The 14,818-nt window shown below is 40.0% G+C and overlaps 1 protein-coding gene across 4 annotated transcripts in view; it reads right to left on the minus strand.

Moving 5' to 3' along the window:
• The window catches only part of LOC126984194 (thyroid receptor-interacting protein 11-like), a 165,845-nt gene that overhangs the window by 91,790 nt on the left and 59,237 nt on the right, over positions 1-14,818 (minus strand). The gene's annotated exons all lie outside the window — the stretch shown is intronic.

The raw sequence follows: 14,818 nt of genomic DNA on the forward strand, positions 1-14,818 counted from the left end.
TCAGTTTAGGTTTGGGTTAGATTCCTAATATTTTATGTTTCTGAGATGAATCGTATACATCATTATAATGGGGTTTAATGGAGAGATGTCTTTAGGCACTAGTTCTCAAGAAGGGATGCCATGTGCTCGTCTAATGCCAATAGACACTATTAGCAATATCAGAGTCTGTGGAAAGACAGATCATATTACTGATAATAGGGAATATCATAGTATGCATTTTGGGTAGGGAAAGTTGTGGATCTTATAAGCAGTTGATTTTACAGCAGTAGCTACCTCTAATTGTTTCTGAAAGTAAAAAATATTTTTTCCCTACAGCTTGCTCACCGGAGAACGTTGCAAAGTTTGCCAAGAAAGACCACTAAGAGGTTAACATGTGACTAAGATCAGTTTCCACTCACTTCAGTCTCTGTACATTATGTGAAGAATTAAAGTATTGTTTATACACATGTTTAACTTCCCTGTTCTGTCCATGTATTCCTTGCTCATAAGAATAAGGAATGTAGGATTCAACAATCTCAGATAAGTGATATCCTAGAAGAGTAGATGACTTGTTATTACTGCAACAGTATTTCTTTATAATGAAAGTTTTCATACATGTAACTTATATGTATAAGTCAAAGTTCCAGCCAGGAATGTGGGTTTAAGTTCCACTGGAGATTGCTCTAACTTGGTTCTGATCCCCTTAACCAAGTTCTGGTGTCTGCAAGCTGTATAACAGTACTAACTGAGGGCATCTTTAACAAAAATCTCTTGTATTACCTTTATTGGCAGCACAGTATGAAGACAAGCACAGCAGGGATTACAGAACACTTAATAGTTTATAAGTAACATTTCACTACTGTCTCAGTAGCAAGTAATAAACTAATTAAATCTTCCATGATCGATAACATACAAATAAATCAAGTGGTAACGGAGAAAATGAAGAGCTTTGCATTCCATGGTGCAGTAAGGAGTACAAAGTATTACCAGGAATGTGTTTGGACAAGAACAGCAGCAAGGGCTGGGAGGCACGTACTGGGATGGAAGCTTCACTGTTCTCTAATGCAGCACGTTCTGGCAGACTTCGGATAAAAACAACATGCACCGAATCCTTTAAACGATAAATTTTAGATACAAACCAAAGAAGTTTAGAACATTTGCTGCATAATGCAACCCATGTCCTAAAAGAAATGACATGTGGCAACAACCAAACCAACAACATTTCTGCCAAGCCATGATGCCAGGCACAGACTTGTTCCTCAAACTTAGTAGTGTGGCAGTAGCCCATGAGGAGGAGTATTCAGCTTTTCTAGTTTTGCTCAAGACACTGACACGTCACATATTGTGTGTGCGCTCTACCCTCCCGTTTGTTATAATTTCTTGGTGTTAATTTGTAGTCTGTCATCCTGTGCTGATGCAGGAAGATTTTTCTACAGACTGCTGCGACCGCCTGACCTCTACTCACAAGAAAATATAATCTAATTGATCAGTTTAAAACTTTCAATATTGAAGGCTTACTTTAGCTTATCTACGTACATATTTCTGCTGGGACTCTTAGTGAAATCCTCCGAGTCCCATCCAGGACATTAAGAATAATACTATTTGGTGGTATCAGCAAATGCACTTTGGGACAAGGTTGCAATGGTTCTGTTCACGATTCAAATTCTCCAAACTACAGCCATGGCCCCAGGTCAGATCTTTGGTATAAATGCTACTGTATTACTACGTTTGACTGATTAGTGTCATTAATTTATGTATAGAAAAATGTTAGTAGAGTTATCTAAGGGAAACTCCTTACAGGATTATCATATCAAAATAGAACTATGACCATAAAATATTCTTCAGTTTCAATATCCATGATCTCAGAATATAATCTATTTAAAGCTATGAAGGTCTTTAAACTCTGAAATTATCACAGGTCAGCCACCACACTTGTTGGATCACTGAGGCTACCTTAAAGAAAATAATCAAATAATCAATACTCTAATTTTCACCTAAGTGTTGACATCCACTGGCAAACAGAATCTCTTGCACCATCAAGAGAACCTGCCCACCAGCACCAATCCTTACCACCTCCCCCACAATCCCTACCCCCACCAGTCTTCTAGGTCAACACAGACAACCTACCCACCTCTATGCGTTAAGAACCTCCTAGGTAACTGCTTCATTACAAACAACAATGCTCAAAACTAGATACTTGCACCAAGCCATAAATTTTTTTGTTTTGTTTTGATAGTTTCACACTTTTCATTTCTTACACACTTGTATCTGAGGCAAACACCTTAACAAAGTTCATGAACATTGGAAAAATCACATTTAGCAAGAATTTCTCATCGATACTAACAAGACTCCATAGTTCTAAGGTGCTAATCCTCAGTGTATATATGAACTTGTCACTATCTGAACACAGACTGCCAAACTGCCACTACTGTTGCCTACCTCTTGTGAAGGTAAGTGTCGGCAAGGCAAAGTCTACAAACAAGTATTGGAAAGACCAGCCACAAACACACAATTATGCAGTATACTCTGCAGACAAACATGGAATGGGATAAAGTTTTCTCCACACAGTCCTCCACCTAAGGATATAATCTGCACATCTTGGACCCCAATGCCTTGCAAGTTATCAAGAAAGCAAGATTCAAATCATCAACTCTTTATATTCTAACCCTTGGTCTCCCAAAGCAACCTTAAGATTAACAACCCATTGTAGTAGCAGCGTAATGAGTAAAGACTATAAAGCGTAATGTGTGGATATGTAGGACCACACTGGACCATGCCTTGTGGGTGATATGGAGTGAGAACAGATTACACACTGCCAAGCATCCTTAAAGCTCACTTTCAATTATATAGTTACTTAATCCAAAAGCCCTCAACATCTTTCATTACTGTGTTTAGAAATATTCAGTATTTTACTTTTACTTGTTTCTACCTCAATGTCATTCTTTGCATAACACCTGCATAACAGAAATGCATGTACTGCCAGGTATTTCTTAAAAGCTATTTCAGTAAAGTATTGTTGCAATTTTGCAGAATTTCTGCCTGTTTGGCTTGATTTTATCTACTGATGAATTTCAAACCTTAAAGCAATGCCTTTTCATACCTTCATTTTCGTAAAGCTTTACTTTTAGCATCAGCTTTGGCCTCCTCCTCTTTTCATTTTTTCCATTTTCTTTTGAATCTTTGAATCTTTCAATCTTTCTCAGCATTTTCCTTGTCGTCCTTTTCTCTTCCTTTTTTCTTGGCCGGGGTGGTGGGCCTGGGGCGGGGGTCCATGGAGAGATCCAGCAAAAGCTTGCCAACATTCTTCCTGTCATGCATCTTCGTCATGGCATCTGTCACCTAAGTGATGTATTGCTTACTTAGATTAATTTTAGTAAAGGAATACATTGTAAAATGGAGTTCATTAAATGTGTTCAGTATTTGCTATAGAATAGATTAACCCTTGTAAATTTCCATATAATTTGTCTCATGAAAAAAAATTGTGAAATGGAATTTTACCCAGCAGGGAATGTGAGAAATCATGGATATTAAGCAGAGGATAAAAGTAAACAATGAACTGTCACTACAGATTGTAAATTGAATGTCAATCCTAACTCTGTGGATAGTTTTCTCATTAGTGAAATACTGCTGCACATATACTCACATCTTGAGGCGTAAGTGGAATCAATGTGGGCCTTAGCAACCCCACTCTGCCACAGCTTGTACCATGTCCACCACCTTCCTCACCTTCTCATGGCCACCAGACTGATGAAAGAACCAACCCCAGTTTAAATTATTATAACAAAATTAAGTGCTTAAATTATTATAGAAAACAGTAATTGTCACATTTGCACACCCAGCCAATAAGCAGCCGCACCTGATGGTGAAGGAGGCGGCGCAGGTTGAAGCCAATGATGCCCCGGTTGTCCTCGTAGAGCCGCAGGGGAGACACCTTGTCCACCTGCCACCACTGCGAAGAGCCATATTTAGTCTACTTCCAGGCTAAGGTGTCTAAGGGGCTAGCACAATGAATTAGTTATATTTTTTCCTATACATGTGCTACTATCACATACCACTGCTTAACCTCAATTCTAAGACTAATAAGCTGCACCAAAGACTAAGATTTTCATATTATTTAGGAGATTACTGGGATAACATGAATCAAGGCGGAGGTGGATACCTTAACAACCTTAGATTTGCAGATAATGTTTTTTTCTAAGTGAGGAAAACTTACAAAAGAATGATTGAGAAAATACATGGACAACCAGGGTAAGTGGTAACCCATAAGTTGTAGAAGTCAGGGCAGAGAACCAGGTGGACAGATTGAATAAGAATGTTGGCTGAGTATGGTGGAATGCATTAGTAAAAGATTAATAAAGTTTTCAGTCCTGTAGTAAACTCATAATGGCTGATGCTGAGTAGAACAACTTATGAGGTTTACTAAATCTGACAAATGAATTTTACCAAAGGACTGAATTTGAACATACTGTAAAGTTAATTGATTTTTTCAAACAATTTATTACACTATTTTAATAAATGTAAATACATACTATAAAGTTACTCAAGTTTATTACTTAAACTTACCCAAAATTAATATTTTACACACTAGTTTTAATAAACCCATTCTGTCCACTTATTTTCTACAATCACCTAACTTTCCATTGAAGCAAATATTAAACTTACCGACTTGACAACACTCAGGATGCTCTTTGTCTCTCCAGTTACAATGCTGGACGATCCTGCAATGTAAGAAAATGTTGAAAGAAAGTCATGGATTATCAGTACAATAAGAATCAGACAAAACTTAATATTTCTGTGCATTGAACCCCTACACCTGCTGCTCCATCACGTCAACATACCAAAGAGAATATAGCGGCCAAGAGGCTTGAGAAGTGTGTAGCCCAGTTGCCTCCTCCCCACCTTGAGAGTCCAGCACTACATCCACCCCATCTGGGCACACTCTGAAAATTGACGACTGTACTGTATACGGCTATACGCACTGCACTGAATTTTACGTCTTCATCAATATATTTTTAAAATTTATTTGTTAGTAGAGTTTCTGGTAACATTGTAAACTGTCAGTGGACCAATTAACTTCCACTAAATGTTGTTCTGCTAACTTAAAATGCTCTAAAGTATTTAATTAAATCTGAAAATAACAAAAGACAAGAGATTTACTTACTTCCTGACCTCTGCATGGATATCACCGGCCCGGTCAATGAGGTGAGTGACCGAGGCCTTGATGTCTTCATGTTTGTTCTTGGAAGCAATGCCCACCACTGTCACCCCTTTAATGTCTTGCAGCAGGGCACACACAGCTTGACCCTACAGAAGTATGGAAGAACACCAATTGACATTAGGTTCCCTAACAGCTGGTTTAATCAAACCTTATATCCCTATTAAAATCTTCACTCTGGGCCACCCCAGACTGCTGTTTACTATTAAGATGTTTTTACTAAAATAACTGGCTAAGTAGTAATCATTCATCATCAGTCAACTGGAACACCTTACACAGCATATAAATAGATAAACTGTGCTCAGAAATCCTGGCATAGTATGAACATTAATGTGATTAATATCTAATTCATTGATTTATCTTGAATGTCTGCCAGTTTCATGAGGCAGAATAAGATAATTGGAGAGACATATAGTTTGGTGCAAAATATTAGAGTGGCATTTCACTACTTAGATGGGGGACATGAAGAAAATAATAATAACATAGATTAGACCAAAGTTAGAGTATGCAGCAGTTGTTTGGTCACCACACAGGAAAAAGGATATAAGGAAACTCGAAGGATTCAAAGAATTGCAACTAAGATGGTACTAGAACTATCAAATCTGTCATAGGGGACTAGATTGGAGGAACTGGGCCTACCAACACTAAGAAAGAAGAGAAAAGGGAGACCTGATAATGTTGTATAGGAATACAAGTGGAATGGACGTGTTGAATAGAAAGGATTTAATTGAGATGAAAGGGGACTTGTTTGAAGGACATAAAGATGCAGTTTTTCATGCAGGAGTGTGGATACATGGAATGGACTAAACAAAGACGCTGTAGAAGTGGGTAGTGTCCATATAATGAAGGAAAAGTTGGACAAATATAGATTGGGAGGCAGGACTTTTCGAGCTTCAGCTCAGGCCTGTAAACTACAAATAGGTAAATACACAAGGTATGGCAACAAAGCCTGGCTCACCACGGCCCCTCCAGCCGAGTGCAGCAGAACAGTGTGACCCGGCATGATGTTGGCCAGGTCATGCACCAACAGGTAGGCCACTGTGTAGCTCAAGGTGACTGCAGCTGCCTCCTGTACAACATACCCACCACACAAGAAGAAATGATTTCAAGAAAATTATTCCAAATAATATATAACTATATCAGCAAATTTAAAGGCAATAGGGCCATCAACTAGCTAAAAAATAAATATGTCAAAGGAATGAAGGCAGGATGTAATACCATTCCCAACAACAAAAACATCCCCCTTCCCACCTTTCCCTATTCAAAATATTTTCAATCCTATAAATCTATCTTACTGGTGGTAATGAGGTATTCAGTGACAAGTCAAAATGGTCTGTAACCAATCCAAAGTCTTACCTGAAGGGCATGGGCTGGGCACCTGGTAAACATACTTGGAAGGCACCGGCACCAGCTCAGCCCAGGCACGGTGGTCTGGGAGGGCCACCACTCGGTCCCCAACCTGCCACACACAAGTTCAATTGATATTTATAAAGGATTCAGATTGTCATACACGTACTAGCATATCCTCTTTTGTTCAGTGATTAGTTAACTGTGCCTTCAATGTTTATAATTTCAGTATTCAGCCCTGATATAACTTTAATGTTAAAAGAAAGATTAGAACATGAACATAATATGCATTATGCATAACGGTGAGTACACATTAAGCATTTCTATATTCTCATTGTAGATCTATTGTACCCAAATGAAGATCTGGTAGGATTGGGCTTTACCTTGAAATTCTCACATCATCAGCCACAGCAGCCACAACTCCAGCACATTCAAAGCCCAGGATGAATGGGGTCTTTGGAGGAGCCTCTGTTACACCCTGGCGCACCATCACATCCTGGAGCTCACACCACTGTTGGGGTATTATGGTAACATCAATAAATTAGAATTTCAAGTTCTAGAGAGTTCCTGAAATGAGTCAGACACAAGGAACATGTAATGCAGCAAAATCACAACAAAGCTCACAGAAGGTTGAGCCTCAGGCTGCTTCAACCTGCAGCAAGGAAAATAAATTTTGGTGTGCAAACTTTATCAATAATAATCTTCAGAGGGTAACTGGGTGGTTCTTGTGACTAATGTTGAAGACAGAGTCATTGGAACATGGCCATACTAAACAAGATCTCCAAGCAGCAAGAGAGAAATATTGTGGAGAGTTGTTCTGGATCAAGCTTAAAATTGACAAATCTGGGTAACAACCACACCCACCAAGGCCCTGGCATGGTACCCCTAATGAAATGGCTTTGGATTTCTTCACTTTTCACACCTCTTGGGAATGTGTGCCCCAGAGATTTAAAACTATTTGAAAAAAAATCTTCATTCAAGTTCATTGTAGTTTTTGGGAAAATTATTGTTGGTGGAGGGACTCACATTTATTTCATCACTCAATCAATAGCTATAATCTATTCCACCTAATGGATCTGTCTCCTTTGCTTTAATGAGAAAAAAGTGACTATTCTATGGCATCATTTTTATAATTATTTGAAATATGACTAATTATGTAGGAATCTTTGTAACTTCCATGATGGAACATTTTCTATTAAGAAGCTGAATCACCTAAAAAAACAGAGGGCAAGTCATGGAATAAAAATGAAAATGACATTCAACAGTAAAATGCCAAGTTAAGACCAGGGATAAATAAAGCAAACATGGAAACTTTGACAGCTCCCAAGTTACCAACGCGCGGCCTCTCACTGTAAAAAGCTCCTTTATGACAAGACAACAGCGCCGACACAGGCAAGCATAGCCATGACCAACTAAACCACCCTGTAAACCCATAATTATGACAGGCCGACCATCTGCACTATACACAAATACAGGCGACAGCTGCAACCAGCAATAAACTGAGCACACCGGAGGTCAAACTGACGACACTGCACAGGATGTCATACTTCATAATAGTGAGTGTACAGGCGTCAACTAGGACTGATAATGCCGGGGGGCGTGGTGCGGCGGGCAGTCCCACCACACAGACTGGCAAGGATGTCATACGTTATAATAGTGAATGTGAAGGCGTCAGATGGGTCATGATAAGAGAGGCGTGGTGTGGGGGGCAGACAGAGACGAGGGCTGGCAGGGATGTCATATGTTATAATAATGAGAGTTAAGGCGTCAAGTGGGTTATGATATGACGGGGGGCGTGGTGTGGGGGACAGACAGACAGACACAATTAAGGGCCGCAGTCGATTCTGAAATTGTAAAGGATAAATTGGGGAAGTGGGTTATGATAGGAAGAGGGGCGTGGCGTGGGGAGCAGACAGACAGACACTAGGGCCGCGGGACTCACCACAGCTGGACACGGATGAGCACCTCCCCGTCAGCCAGGGCGGGCTCAGGGCGACGCACAATCTTCACGGATTTCCAGCCCACCGAAGCCATTCAGGATCACCGCCCTCATCTCCTTCGGTGGCTCTGCTTCTCCTGCCTTGCCTGCATCCTGCCCGACCTCCTGCACCGCCTTGGTCTCCGCAGGGGCCTCGGTTTTGGTCTCCGCGCTGGGCTGTGTGTCCGTCATGATGGCTGGCTGAGGAGTGACTGGGAGCAGCGGCGAGGCAGGGACAACCACGGTATGCTTGGCCAGTCAGTGGTTAGCAGTAAAGTGGTGATTGTGTGTCTGGAAGATGGAAGAGGAGGAGGAAAGCAAGGCGGGAAGGAGAGAAGGAGGAGGAGGGGTAAATAAGATGTAAGAAGAGGAGGAAAGGATGGATATGGGAGAGAGGAAAGGGAAGGATTGATAAGCAAGGAGGAATTATAGGGAGAGAAGGATGGAATGGTCGTGACAGATGATGGGGGAAAATTTAATGAGATGCTAATTCAATGTAATGGTTGTTGTTGTTGTTGTAGTTGTTGTTAGGAGTATAGATGGTGATTCTCAGGAACCCATGTGGTGGCGGGAATGGTCGTGGCAGATAATGGAGGAGCGGATCGAGGAGGAAGTTCAATGTAATGGTTGTTGTTGTTAACAGTAAAGTGGTGATTCGGGAACGCAAGTGGTGGCGGGGAATGGTCGTGACAGCTGATGGGGAGATGAGAGGCTATATATAGTTCCGATGTGATGGTTGTACTGTCGTTAGCTTGTGGTGTTGAAACTTGAAAGAAGCAGTGGTGGTGATGGGTCGTGTTGGTGGTGGCGAGGGCGGCGGTGGAAGGCTGTCAGGGGTGTGGTGGTAAGGTGGAGGCGGCGCGGCCTAACAGGTGGCAAGGTGACAGGCGCGCTCCTCGCCCTCACACGGACTTCCGCTTCCTTGCTCTCATAACCTCCTCGCAGCCTCCTCCAAGATAATCATGCATTTGAAATAACATAGCGGATATTACAATTAATGTCTAAACATACATGCAGCTATACATTGCGCCAATTAATGATACGTCAATAAGTTTGTGAAAGGCCTCCCTAGCGCAGGAACGCGGCAGAGCGCCTGCGTTAAATGTCCAGCGCCGACGCTCCCGGCCCAGCGGTCATTCATGCCGCGCTCCATTCACCTTCGGCCATATGTCACTGTGGAAGCGTTCTCTTGTGGAAATTATAACGATTAGCCTACAGCAATTCTGATAGTGGGACCCATACACAGTCTCGATATCTCCTTAAGGGCCCTTTCACACGGGACCACTTAGCAGCGTTGCTGAGCAGCGCTGCAGCAGGTAAATAATGGAGATGGATGGAGGCTTTCACACGCAGCCACGACCACAAAAAGTAGTGGTGCAGATGATTTTGAGTGGTCGCCTTCGCCGCCGGTGGAGACCACAAAAAGTAGCGCTGCTCGTCACGATAACCTACTAATTGGCATTCAGTATGTGGTAGTTTTCCCACGTGGCTGCAGCGCGTGCGTGGCGCAAATGTAGCGCTGTTACATAGATATGCGTCGGACTTTATTTTAGTAGAGCTACTGAGAAGCGCTGCTAAGTGGCCCCCGTCTGAAAGGGGCCCTACCAGCGCTTCCCAGCAGTGTTGCTAAAATAAGTCGGGCGTTAGCAGCCACTGACGTGCGCGTTAGTAGCGCGACCGACGCGCGTGAGCAGCGCTGCTAAAAAAGTGGCCCCGTGTGAAGGGACCTTAGGGAGAAAGGAAAATACAATATGCCACAACCACTTTCGCTCCTGTTATAGATCTGAACGAAGACTGTGACAGAGATGAGCACCGAGGGCCACGCGCAGCTATACAGCATAATTGGTAGCTCACTGTGGAAACCAAAATTTAATTTCACTGTCATTGATGAAAAAAAATCGATTTTGAAGGGATAGTAGTACATGGAATGTCCCCACCCTCAACGATATATTATGTGGTCGATGATTGATTTTGGGATAAATCTAAGTGATCCCCTAATTTTCGTGGAAATATTATGCCCTTAGGTGCATAACATATCTGAACTAAGTTCAATTAAGCACTTCTATGGGAAAATGATATAGCACTTCCTTTCTGGGATAGTTTATGCTCTATTAGGCAATGTCCTGCTCAGCCCAAACCTACATAATTGCCTGTTATATACCTGGGCCATGGCCTCCTGTCTGCAATGAAAAACTTGGGCAGGTCAGGGCAATGCATAGACTACTACTTAGTTTATTAACCTTGGGGTCAGGGGTGGTGCCAAGGAAGCTTTTAGACTCACTTGGGTGATGCCTTGGCCATGGAGGCAATCATCTCATGACTTCGACATGTTACCATGCATCCATTCACATACAGGGTCTCATATAAATTATAGGCAGTTATCTCATGAGCTGCCTTATAGTTTTAAAAAGGGCACCATTAGAGACCATTATTAATTGAAAAGTACTTTGACACTGTTGGTGCACCAAAACTGTCTGAAACATGTGTCAGGTTTGCCAGGATGTATCAGGGATGCCAGGAGCAGTCCTTTGGATACCTTATGCTTTAATGTCCTGCATGAAGGCTGGCCACTGCACCCAAATGGTATTACACTCGGGAGGACTTGGACCACATAATTCTGCATGGTACAGAGAATTTCACCTCTTACATTGAACAGCCATCCTGGCAAAAGATGTGCTTGCAACTCCACAAAGAGCTGACTACAAGTTATTGTGCCAGCTGTAAAATATGGTCTTGACCGATTAGTATCATGTGCAACCTTGATGATAGTTCATAAAGTAATCCAAAGAATGTATCAGCACTTTCCTTCTGAAACCTCAGAGGAGGCAGATGTGGTTGAAAATGAAAGGCATATTCACACTTACAATATACATATTTATATATATTCATATTTTATCAAAATTCCAAACTATTGTATAGAATTGGATAAATACACCCTGGACTGAAAGATACAGGATTGACCAACCGTTACACCTTCCATCACCTTCACATACATTTATCTGCCCAGATTTCAGTTTATGAAGCTATGCAGAGTATGCATTTAATTTTCAACAGTTACACAGCCATCATGCAGCAATATGATTCTAAGAATAGTAATGCAACAACAAAAAAATTTTTATTACAAAAGAAAGGCCATTTTTTTTTTAGCTAAAACTTAAAACTAAATGAACTGTATCATCAGTTTCTAAAACTTATCCTCTCCACACTGAACAACTCAAGAGTATCTCAAGTATTTCAATATTACTGAAACTATATTTCCTATTAGCAAAGAAGTCTATTCCCAGGTTCTCCATGGTATATATTTGGATAAACATCTCAATCAACACTGGCACTATGTACATTTCTATGGCAAACTGCTAATAATTAATATGCTCACACAAGCATCCATTAACAGTCAAACCTTGGTTTATAAACTTTACTATCAAATTTCATTCAACAAAATCTTAAGAGTAAATCATTTAACTGTTGATGGTCCTTCCTTGTGCAGATTCAGATATTGCTGAACAAGGAACAATGCCTTCAGCAATATACATGAACTAACAACTAAAGAACTGAGGAAGTGCAAAGTAATGAGAACAGATTAGCCATAATACAGTAATTTGCTGAAAACTGACTTCAATATGTCATATAAATTATATCACATTTTCCTTTTCAGAAACAAAATTTCTTCCATAAACACTGACATGCATACAGGTGAAGTAAAGTAGGGGTTTAGGTAAACCTAAGTACTTTATGAATGTCAGTGGTCTTGGAAGAATGTGTATAAAAATAAATGCTAATTCATATATTGTAACCAGAAGTAAGATATTATGTACCTCATGAGCAAAAGATAATTATGTGCTGCAAGAACATTTTCATACTTTATAACCTTTAGACTTCATAACTGGCTGCTTCTTTAACCACTGAAATGTATCCCTTCCTCACCCATGCATCAACAACCAAGGTAGCTGTTGGATGAGTCACACCACTAAAGACACTCTCTATGGAACCTCTCCACAATTTTCATCACTGCCATCTAATTACTTCCACACTTCTTTAGCTCTTTCAATGTTCCAACCATCAATACAAGTATGCCAGATGTATGAATAATTTTATCACATTTCTCTACACATGCTTCTATATAATCTTGTTATTCTTTAGGTATGTCAGATTTGAAAACAACTTTCATCAGTTCATACGTTAGCTACCTGTACAAACGTAATATACGACAAATCGTGTTATCTTGGAAACATTAGTGTATGAAGTATTTGCACAAACAGGAATGGAATATACTTATTTATGTAGCAGCATTATTGTAAAACTCTAATGCTCTATTGTACTACTATAGATGAATATTCTACACCCTCCCATACAACTCATTTTCAATGACTATTTTGTCACCAACTTCTTTCAGTTTCCCAGGAAATTATATTTTCCAAATGTAGTTATAAATATTATCAATATTATTTGCATACTACCTTAGTAACCGAACCACCCATTATTGTTATAAGCTGATCTTGCAACAGTGTCGGTAACCTTCTTCCCCTATATTGTCATCCATAAAATTTCAAATACAAAGACACTGCCAATTTTGATTTGCCATCTCTGTATCATCATAAATATATCTAATAAAAATTACCTTCCTTTTGCCAAGCTTCTTCCCCCTAATCATATCTGTCAACTATTATTTACCTAACACCTATGTAATGACAAGTATGGTCAAAGGGACAATGTGATGGCAACCTCTTAAGTACATACATTAAGGCCAAATACTCATTAATAAGGAAGAGTAGGAAGAATTTGTCCAATAATCAGACAAAGATATAATGAATCAGCCTGCTCCCAAGCCAACAGGACCTGCACTCTTAAGCTGTGCACAACACTAAACCCTGAGAGAGAATATGGGTAAACCAGCATATCATAGTCTTGGTTTACATCATTTCTATAAATCACACCACACAAAAGCAGACTCCTTGTTACCACAAAAGTTTGATTAAACCCACAGCACAAGATGCCTTTAATGAACTTTACAAGTAGAATAATATGTGAGGACAAAGGGCCTATACAAAGAGATTTCTTCTATTCACTGGCAAATCATGAGGCAACAATACCAAGGATTTGGACACAGAGGAGGCTACTCATGGCTAGTCTCAGGTTGGCTGCTATCCAGACTTGGGTACCAATCTTAAGTCCAAGCAACTCTGAGGGCAGAAAGGAAGCTGTACAAGACCCTTGTCATCCAAGCTGGTGGAAATGAGATGACAAAGTAAGATGAGACTCAGCCTGTACAACACTTGCCTTCTACAGGCTCATCAAATAGCACAATCTCAAATATGTGGTTAGAATTTAGAACTTCATGCATATCTACTCACATTAGCCTGAGATTCATTTTGCTCTGTCCAACAACCAGCAGCTAAATCATTGTCAACATCCCTTATTTTGCATCCTATTTAATCATCTTTTTCAAGTTTAATGTACCTCATCATCATTGAACCTTATAGTACAAAGTTACTTATAATAAGTAATTACCAAAGACAAAATTAAATAATTCAAAAACTATCATATACCATTCAGAATTTGACTCAAGGCATCACTTAAAAATCAATGTTACAAGAAACTTTATAAAATTGCTAAAAATAAATAACTTAGCTCCCCATTTGGTTTTCATTCATCAATAATAAAAAATGATGAACACTTAAGCCAAACAAGCAAAAACAAGCATGAAAAATGGCTATATTTAGTAAACTGACTTGTAGTTTTAACTTATTTACTAAAAGGCAAAAATGTACCACTGCTTGTACAGTTTGTCCAACAAGAGTAATCATTATATTTGAAAACCCTTTAAAATACTACATATTTCACAAAGAAACTTTTTGTAGTTATAATGGCTGTGTACATATAAGAAACTATAAATTCTACAATTATAAGGCAGTTTGCTCCTTATGTACCAGTCCTGCCTCTGCATGCACTGGCCTTAGGGCATCAGGCATAATTCTAGCAAAGAAAATCATATGACTGTTACCAATTGAAACTCGATCTAACTCAATGCCCAGCTACAAAACAAAAACAAAAACAAAAAATTCATGTTTTAAGAGTGTATCCTGCAAAGGCTGAAGCCTCTGTGGGTGCCTTCCTCACTCTTCTGTGTCCTGGGAAAAAAAAAAAAAAAAAATTGATGTTTTCTTTTGTTATTCAATAAGGCCCTATACTATGGAGCAGGCCCTTTGTGCCAATATTCATGAGAATTTTTGGAGAAAATCAAAGCCACGCTGGTGCGATCACCACAACTCCCCATATTTCTGAGAATAGTTTTGATATCA

This window comes from Eriocheir sinensis, chromosome 56 (assembly GCF_024679095.1).
Source record: "Eriocheir sinensis breed Jianghai 21 chromosome 56, ASM2467909v1, whole genome shotgun sequence".
Taxonomy (NCBI): domain Eukaryota; kingdom Metazoa; phylum Arthropoda; class Malacostraca; order Decapoda; family Varunidae; genus Eriocheir; species Eriocheir sinensis.